We start from the raw sequence: 10,096 nt of genomic DNA, 5'->3' as shown, positions 1-10,096 counted from the left end.
GGCTTGCTGTGTAGTTCTTTCTTTCTTTTCTTAGTCATTGAACAAACAAACACAGATCAGCTGCTGAGGCTGCCTCTGCCAGCCCCCAAAGCGACCTAGCTCAGGAGTCTGAAAACAGCTCAGTGGATAAAGGTGCTTTTCACCAAACCTGATTTATCCTGGGAGCCCACAGGATGGAAGGGAGCCTTGGGATGCTTTCATGCAGACTCACATGCTCTCTAAATAAACAAATGTAAAAAAGAAAGAAAGGTAAAGATGGTCAAAAAGTCATTCCTGGTTGTCCAACATTCCTGAGGCACAGGCCAGGGGATCCAAACCCCCTCAAGGGATGCTTTGATATAAATGCAAAGGCCAGCCAGGGCTGTAGTGGCCTGCTCTCAGCCCAAAAGAAATCTGTTGTGAGTACATTAGCTAAATACTACGGTTTTGATTCTTTTTTTTTTTAATGATTTATATAACTTTATTTTATATGCATTGGAGTGCAGGTGTCAGATCCCCTGCAATGGAATCTTCAGACAGTTGTGACCCGGGTGCTAGGAATTGAACCCGGGTCCTCTGGAAGAGCAGTCAGTGCTCTTAACCGCTGAGCCATCTCTCCAGCCAGCCCCTTGATTCTTTTTATGACTTCAGAATTTACTGAGTAACAAGTTTACTGGTTTCAACGACAGCACCTTGGCAGCTAATTACTAACTGCTCTGATATCTGCTCAAGGGAATGCAAATTTTACTTTAATCCCTCTCTCTTCTCTTTCTCCTCTCTCTCTCTCTCTCTCTCTTTTAAATTTTTTGAGACAGGGTTACTGTGTAGCTTTGGAGCCTGTCCTGGAACTAGCTCTTGTAGACCAGGCAGGCCTCGAACTCACAGAGATCCACCTGCCTCTGCCTCCCAAGTGCTGGGATTAAAGGCGTGTGCCACCACCGCCCAGTGTTTAATCTTTTCTCGAAACCAGGTCTCTCTTTGTAACCCTGGCTTGCCAGGTACTTGTTATATCTTGTTATATATGCCAGATGGGCTCAAATTTCGAGGTCTACCTGTTTCTGCTTTTCCAGTGCTGGGATTAAAGGCTCGTGACCACAATCTAGTTACTTATGTCAATGCTCACGTCGCATTCCACAGTGTGAATATAGCTTTATGCATATTTGTAGAGAATGATGCTACAGCCTGTTCAAGAAGTGGTCAGACAGACATGCAAATAGAGCTGGGTATGGTAGCCAAACCTTTAATCCCAGGTGGATCTCTGAATTAGAGGGTTGCCTTGTCTACAAAGTGAGTTCTAGGACAACCAGAGTTGCCTGAGCCAGTTTCAAAAATCAAAAACAAAACACGACAGGAAGATGGGAGGGGACTGGAGAGATGGCTAGTGGTTCAAAGGATGTACTGCATTCAGGAAGTAGGTATTCTGATGCCCTTTTCTGCCCTCCAAGGGAACTGAACTCTTGTAGAAACCCATCAGCACCAGGTATGGTGAGGCAGACCCAAGTCAAATTATCAAGTTCCAGTCTATCCTGGTCTACAAAGTGAGACCTGGCACATGAAATAAAATGAAATCTTCAGAAATGCTGACGTAGCAGAGTCAGGTCAGAGGAGAGCCTGGGTTGAGAGCAAAGGTATAGCAGCCAGCAGCAGAGATGAATGAGCCTGCCGGGCATGTCTGGGACAGTAATGCCAGTGCCAGGCCCAGATGAGCGACAGCCTCCATAGCGGGGCCTGTAGTCCAGCTGAAGTCCCAGGACAGCAAAAATTCAGTCCTTGATGCCCACACTGGGTGACAGATGACAGGCTTGTGGGACCGGGACCTGTGATCTCAAGTGAGGGTATCCACTACTTTTGGGGGCTCAGGTAAGGGAGTAAGTCCTTGTGCAGGTCTTGAAAAAAAAAAAAAAAACCCCAAGCCAGGCGGTGGTGGCAGATGCCTTTAATCCCAGCACTAGGGAGGCAGAGGCAGGTGGATCTTGTGAGTATGAGGCCAACCTGGTCTGCAGAGTGAGTCCCAGGACAGGCTCTAAAGCTACTCAGAGAAACCAACTCAAAAGAAAAAAAACCCAAGCCAAAAGTAAGTAAATACCTTCCCATTCCCACCCTCCCCCGAGGGCAAAACACCAGCAAACAGCCAAATTCTATTTCTTTGTTTTAGGATAAGCCACAGACTCCTGCTGACTAGAGCCAGGGTGTCTGGAAACCTTGCAAAGACTTCGGTTTCTCCGCCAGGCGGTGGTGGCGCACGCCTTTAACCCTAGCACTCGGGAGGCAGAGGCAGGCGGGTCTCTGTGAGTTTCAGGCCAGCCTGGTCTACAAGAGCTAGTTCCAGGACAGGCTCTAAAACTACAGTGAAGGGGGCTGGAGAGATGGCTCAGTGGTTAAGAGCATTGCCTGCTCTTCCAAAGGTCCTGAGTTCAATTCCCGGCAACCATATGGTGGCTCACAACCATCTGTAAAGAGGTCTGGTGCCCTCTTCTGGCCTGCAGACATGCACACAGACAGAATATTGTATATATAATAAATAAATATTAAAACTACAGTGAAATCCTGTCTGGAAAAACCAATAAATAAATAAAATTAAAAAAAAAAGGCGAGGCCGGGCGGTGGTGGCGCACGCCTTTAATCCCAGCACTCGGGAGGCAGAAGCAGGTGGATCTCTGTGAGTTCGAGACCAGCCTGGTCTACAGAGCTAGTTCCAGGACAGGCTCCAAAACCACAGAGAAACCCTGTCTCGAAAAACCAAAAAAAAAAAAAAAAAAAAAAAAAAAAAAGGCGAGTGCCACCTCACGGGGCCCCTAACTTTCAAAAACAAGTGATGACGCAGACTCCTAGTCCATTGAAAGACTGAAGTCTCCCGGGGATCTTTGTCCCCGGGGATAGAAATGCAAATAGAAGGGCGTGAGTCAGTGGTGAGTCAGTGGAAGCAAAACCACCAGGGCGGGAAGTCTGGAGTGCTCCAGGCCGGCCCCTCCTCTCCAGCGAACTCGCTGAGGAATTCCCGTGGCGATTCAAGGCCTTTTCCCTACTGGAACCACCCAGTAGTCCAGTTCTGTTCCCTGGGGCTTGTGCAAACTTCCGGAAGGAGAGCCGAGAAATCAGTTGTCCACCTCCTGCGAACTTCAGCTGGCTTTGTAAGCCCAGCGGGAAGGATCTGCGGTTGGGGCGACCAGACGGCCCATTCCTAGCCGGAAATGGAGTGCGAGCCCCGCCCCCAGTAACCTCGCAGCCAGACGGCAGGCTGCAAACCCCACCCCATTCTTCTGGCAGCACACAGCCCGGACGAGTTTGTTTACAAATCCAGCTCCCGTCTAGGGTGGTCCGAGAGAAGGGGAGCCACGCACGCCCCTTGGTCAGCGCCCGTGGACTTTTCTGTAGTGCGGATAGAAGGCTGGGGGTGGCTGCGCTTGCTCTCAGCCCTGAATTGCCGGAGAGGACTCCGGGCTGTTTGTTCCAGGAGAAAGAAACTGCTTTGGTTAAAAGTGGAACTTAAAAAAAAAAATGCTGTCACGCAGGACCTTCTCGGTTCAGGCCTCAGGGTGAAGGCTGCGGCGGCGAGAGGGTATTGAGGGCTCCTTCCCTCTAGGTGTGAGCTCCGTATTTGGGGAAGGAAAACGCTTTGATTATGTAATAGACCTAGCCAGAACCCCTGAACAGACTTTAAAAGACTTAAAAAAATTTTTTTTAAAGACTTTAAAAAATTATTGCCCCTCTTCCTGGTTCAGACCATCTCTTAGCCTTCTCCCCAGTTCCCAGTCTCCTGGAAAGCAGGCCAGGCCGCCCTCTACCTCACTCAGTGCTGGAATTTTGCATGATCTTTCGAGTTCTCGTGGGTGTGTGTGTACACGCCTTTATCCCAGTGTTAGAGTTCAAGGTATGGCCTGGTCAACCAAGACTACGTGAAGAACTCTCCCCCATCCCCCTCATAAGCAGATGGACTGTCGAATTGAAAGCAGCTCCTGTCTTTTGCAGCGTGCCTCAAGCCTCCCTATTTGTTTTTAGCCCGTACCAGCAACCAATGGCTTTCTATTTTCCTGCCTTAATTTTCTTTCCAATTGCTGATATGACTGCTGTGCCTGCCAACACAACCACCTCCTACCTCTCTTGTTTTTTGACACAGGGTCTCCCATACCCAGGCTTCTGACTTCTGAGGCCATCTGTGGAGTTTACACCAGGACAGCCTTCTTACACCCCTCCTCAGAAGAGGCAGTGTTTGTTTGTGGTTATACCAGAGTGCAGCTACAGAAAGAACTAGCATTGTGTGGGTTTTCGTCTCGCTGCGCAGCCTTAGCTGGCCTGGATGGAACTTGCTTTGGCCTTGAATTCAGTTCACTTCCCTCTCTTAGAGAAGGGGTTACAGCATTAAAGGTGTGTGCCACCATACCCGGTTCTGGGTTTTTAGTTAGTTAGTTTGTTTGTTTATTTATTTATTTATTTATCTTTTGTTTTTCGAGACTGGGTTTCTCTGTGTATTCCTGGCTCTCCTGGAACTCACTTTGTAGCCCAGGCTGGTCTTGAACTCAGATCTGCCTTCCTCTGCCTTCCAAGTGCTGGAATTAAAGATGTATGCCACCATTGCCCAGAGGGTTTTAACTTTTTTTTTTTTTTTTTTTATATTTATTTATTTATTATGTATACAATATTCTGTGTTTATGCCTACAGGCCAGAAGGGGGCACCAGACCCCATTACAGATGGTTGTGAGCCACCATGTGGTTGCTGGGAATTGAACTCAGGACCTTTGGAAGAGCAGGCAATGCTCTTAACCTCTGAGCCATCTCTCCAGCCCCGGGTTTTAACTTTTTTAATGCAAGCCCTTAGGTACCTCAAGGCGTGTATCTCCTCAGAATTGCCCTGAACTCCAGATCCTACCTCTGACTCCCAAGGGATAAAATTACAATTACAGGCTCTACCTTGACCGGTTCATACAGTGCTGTGGCCCTGACCAAGGCTTTGTGAATTCTAGATAGTGAAATCTACTGACTCTGAGCTGTGTGAACTAAATTCTTTCTTTCTTTCTTTCTACTTTTATTGGGGGTTTTCACTATGTGTAGCCTTGACTGGGCTGAACAGTCCTAGCTAACCACTTCTGTCTCTTAGAGAGAAGGTTTGTGCTATCACCCTGGGCCTTAAATTATTTTCTTGACCTTGACTCCAAACACTCCCTGCCCTTAGTTTTAGAGAGCCCATCAATAACACCAGAGCCACCAGCTAACTCAGCTAACTGCAGGGCCGAATGCATGCATAGTACTAAGTACTACTCACTGTCCAGGCTAGCATGAGTCACAATGCTTCTCTCTCTCTCTCTCTCTCTCTCTCTCTCTCTCTCTCTCAACAGGGTTTCTCTGTAGCTTTGGAGCCCGTCCTAGAACTAGCTCTTGTAGACCAGGCTGGTCTCAAACTCACAGAGATCTGCCTGCCTCTATCTCCTGAGTGCTGGGATTAAAGGTGTGCGCCACTGCTGCCTGGTGTGACAATGCTTCTCTAATAAGGAAACAAAGACAGCAAATACACAGAATGGGTCATTTAATGACGATTGCAAGATTGTCTACAGTCAGTTCTAGAGTTCTCATACATTCCCCGAATCCCCAGATTGTTGTTGTTTTTTGTTTTTCGAGACAGGGTTTCTCTGTGGCTTTGGAGCCTGTCCTGGAACTCGAATCCCCAGATTGAAAAACCCGATTTGTTCCCAGTCCTTTTTGCTATAACGTTCTTGTTCTTCAGGGCTTTAGGTGTTGTCCTCTCTTCTTTCCTCGTCTCTCAATTTCTGTTTGGCTGGAGACAAGCTTTCATTAGCCAAAATTTGCATATCCCGTAGCCCAGTTTGTCCTCCAGTTCAATTTCTGTCTCTGTTTCTGGAGTCACAGTCTCACCTAGAATCAGCAAAATGTAGGTCAGGCTGGCCTTGAACTTCCAATGCTCTGTCTTTGCTGTTCCTAGTTCCCAGACGCTGGCATGACAGGGATTCATTGCACCCAGTCTCCAATGCTCTTTTACTGTGTGTGAGTCCTAGCACTTCAGAGGCAGAAGCATGGAAGCCTGGGAGGAAACCTCTAATCCCAGCACTCTGGGGCAGAAATTGTAGGAAAGCCTGATCTACCCAGTGAGAAGGAAGGAAACAAGTTAGAATGCTGACCTCCAGCACTGGCCTCTCCCCACTCCTTTAGTTAAGTGTGACCTGGTGCCCAGTAGGATCACAGCCGTCAGGATCTTACTTTACAAGGATGAGTAATGGAGTCTCTTCCTTCCAGGAAGTATCTTTGGTCCTGAAGCTTTCTTCTCTCCAGTCTCCCTCTCCCACCAGCCTTTTCCTTTAGATTACATTTATTTTTTTTCGGAGGAGATGGGGAGAACAAACCTCTGTGTGTGTATGCAGGTCAGAGGGCAGCTTTTGGGAATTACATTTACTTATTTTGTGGGGATATATAGGTCACAGTGTGTGTAGGTGAGAGGCTGTTTTTTGAGAACTGGGCGTTCTCTTACCAACTGGATTCCTAAGTTCATGTATTTGGTTTGGTTGGCAGGTTGGCAGGGGAACCATCTCTCTCCCCTCTCTAGACAGGGTTTCTCTGTGTAACAGCTCTTCTTGCTTTGTAGACCAGAGAGTCACCTACCTCCCGAATGCTGGGATTAAAGGTGTATGCCAACATTGCCTGGGTACCTGTCCAGATTATTTGTAATTTGTTTTAATATTTTCAGTGTTCCTGCTTTGAACACCAACACTCAGCAGAGAGAGATTGGTGACCTCTGTAAATTCAAGAACAGCTTGATCGCCAGCTGGTGGTGACACACACCTTTAATCCCAGGACTCAGGAGGCAGAGGAAGGGGAATCTGAGTTGGGGCCAACCTCCTGGTCTACAGAGCGAGTTCCAGGACAGGCTCTAAAGCTACAGAGAAACCCTGTCTCAAAGAAAAGAACAGCCCCACAAAGTAAGTTCCAGGGCTACACAAGCAGACACTGTTTTAAAACATAAGTTAAGGTTGTTTGGTTTAATCTTAAGAAAAGCCGCTCCGTCGACACAAATAACCCCAATTAGACCAGATTAAAATGCCAGCGTTTAATAACAGTTTGGGTGGGCTAAGACAGCATGGTGGGTAGAGGAGCCCACCCAAACCCGGAGACCACGTGTTCCTTTTCCCAGAGTGAGCCTAACTAGCCTTGGCTGGCTGGGAGTTGGAGTCTGGGCCAAGGCAAGTCCCTGCGGGAGAGTCCGCGCCTTTTGCTCCAGTGGCGCTCCATGGATGACTGCCAACTTATTACATTCCAGTCTCTTTGGATATAGGGGTGTGACAAGGAGCTGAGGTGATGTTTGTGAACAACAATGGTGATGGCGCAAGTCTTTAAACCCACCACTCAGGAGGCAGAGGCAGGCAGATCTCTGTGAGTTCAAGGCCAGCCTGGTCTACAAAGAGAGTTCCAGGACAGGTGCCAGTGGGAGGGCTGAGTGTTTCCTGTGAACAATGTACGCCAGAAGGAGAGTGACTAATACCCACCTCCTATAGTAATAGTAATAAAAGTAAGGACTCTACCCACTGAGGGGGGCAGCGAGCACTTTCTAATCCCCGCAGGGATTAAGGGAGTAAGGGAGATCTAGGCCAACCTAGGCCACCCTGTTTCCTATTCTGTAAGACAAAGTTAAAAAAAAAAAAAGGCTAGGTGTAGTAAAGGCTTTAATCCAAACACTTGGCAAGCTGAGGTAGGCAGATCTCCGTGAGTTTGAGGCCAGCTCTAGTTTACAGAGCTAGTTCCAAGATAGCCTAGGCTATACAAAGAAACCATCTCGGGAAGTGGGGGTGGGAGATCAAAACAAAACAAAACAAAACAACAAGATTTTGTAGGGAAGTATATTTTTAATTTTTTTTTTTGAAGCAAACACAGGCTGGTTTCAATCTTCCAGCAACCCGAATGCTTCAACCTTCCAATTACAGAAATAGCCACTATGTTTCCCCTTAAAATACGTATTTCTGATACTTATTTTTTTTGAGACAAGGTTTCTCTGTAGCTTTGGAGTCTGTCAAGTATAATAGACCAGGCTGGCCTCGAAATCACAGAGATCCGCCTGCCTCTGCCTCCAAAGTGCTGGGATTAAAGGCATGCGCCACCACTGCTGGTCTGTTAATTTCGAGATAGGGTTTCTCTGTGCAACAGTCCTGGCTGTCCCGGGACTCTCTCTGTAGACCAGGCTGGCTTCCAACTCACAGAGACCGATCTGCCTGTCTCTGTCCCCCACCCCAGTGCTAAATTTAAAGGCATGCACCACAACCGCCTAGCTTTATCTTAATTTTCGTTATTTTGATACACGACCTTTTTGCATAGGATACTATTTAGACCAGGTTGGCCTCGAATTCTCAGGGATCCTCCAGCTTTTGCCTTCCTAGGACTGGAATTAAAGGCATGCACCACCATGCACTATTTCTTTCTTTCTTTTTTTTTAAGTATTTATTTATTATGTATACAATATTCTGTCTGTGTGTATGCCCGAAGGCCAGAAGAGGGCACCAGACCCCATTACAGATGGTTGTGAGGCACCATGTGGTTGCTGGGAATTGAACTCAGGACCTTTGGAAGAGCAGGCAACGCTCTTAACCTCTGAGCCATCTCTCCAGCCCCGCACTATTTCTTATAAGCTTGTCATAAGTAGTACTAAAAACCTATCTAACTGGTACCTCCAGAACCAGTTCGATACAAGGTTTCTCTGTGGCTTTGGAGCCTGTCCTGGAACTAGCTCTGTAGACCAGACTGGTCTCGAACTCACAGAGATCCGCCTGCCTCTGCCTCTCGAGTGCTGGGATTAAAGGCGTGCGCCACCATCGCCCGGCTCAGAGGCCTGTTTCTATCATCTTCAAAGTGCTTTAAATCGAGCTGGTAATACTCCTGCATTCGGGAATGCTGAGTGGTGTAGATAATGCAGCAACGCTGTATTAACTACAAGTGCTCCCTGTCCCTGACAAACTATCCAGGCCTTAGCCACTCCAACAAGGATAAAGGAGGCAAAATGGAGGCCAGGGAGTCAAGTGCCTCGGGCAAAATCTTTAACCACCGTGATTGCAAAAGGAAGTAACTAGGTTACTGTGCTTTCTGCTTAAGCGGTGTTTACGAGGAAAGAGGGGAAATGGAAGTTCAGTAGGAGAGCTTCGCTCCTGGGAGTTCCTCAGCGTACGTTAGTCTCACAGAAGAGTTCTGGACAAGGGAACCCTGGCCCTCGATTTGGCGAGCCTGGGAACGCTGAAGAAAATGGCGTTTGCTAGTTTCCCGAAGCCTTCCATTTGGTCAGCCCCGAACTGAGATCTGAGTGCCGTCACCAGCTCGCGGCCCGCCCGCCGCCGCAGGGCATCCACCCACGGGAGAGGGCGCCGCCCACCCACGCCTGCGGGATGCGACCCCGTGGGGCGCCACACCGCGCTCGCTCGCGCCGGCTCTGACAGGCGCGGAGCGGGGCTCAGCGGGAGCGCACGGCCTAACGACGGGCGCTGGACTCCGACAGGGCCAACATGGCGACGGACGCCTTTTGGCACAGCTCGGTTCCCTCCTCACGATGGGCGGCCCTAGAACGACCATTGGCCGAGCTAGGGGCGGTGCCAGGCTTCTCCCTTCCCCTCATTGGTCTGCGTATCTGAGGGGAAGCCAGGTCTCCTCTCCCCGTTCCAAGTTCCAGGCTGCACCTTTTTATTCGGCGTTTAATTGGCTTTCGGCTCCTGTCAATATTCGTCATGTCCCTGCTCGTTTCAGCTGTGGTCCAATCATAACTTTCTTAACTACCCGCCTGAATTCTGATTGGTTGAGACGGCCCGTTCCGGCCTATTTCTTACTCTCCACCTAATCGGACTTTGCCCAGGCATGCCCAAGACTCTAATTGGTCGTCGTCCTGTCACTCCTACCCAAGCTCTTCCTATCCCCACCGGTCTCGGAGCCCGCCTGGCGCTTCACTGGTTGCTCTGCAAGTCGATCGTCATCCCGTCCCGCCCATCCTCACTTCCTGAACCTTTCATTGGTTGCTAAAACTGAGAGGGCGGTCTTTCTGGGCGGACACCAGACACGCAACTTGGCCTCACACGCCTTATCGGGAGAACGCGTCTCTCCATTGGGTAGGCTGCCCGCCTGTCTTCCGCAAGGCCCTCCC

Source organism: Microtus oregoni, unplaced genomic scaffold (assembly GCF_018167655.1).
Source record: "Microtus oregoni isolate MIOR12 unplaced genomic scaffold, Mior012 000118F_ref0000498, whole genome shotgun sequence".
NCBI lineage: Eukaryota > Metazoa > Chordata > Mammalia > Rodentia > Cricetidae > Microtus > Microtus oregoni.
Note: the sequence above shows the minus strand (reverse complement) of the source record.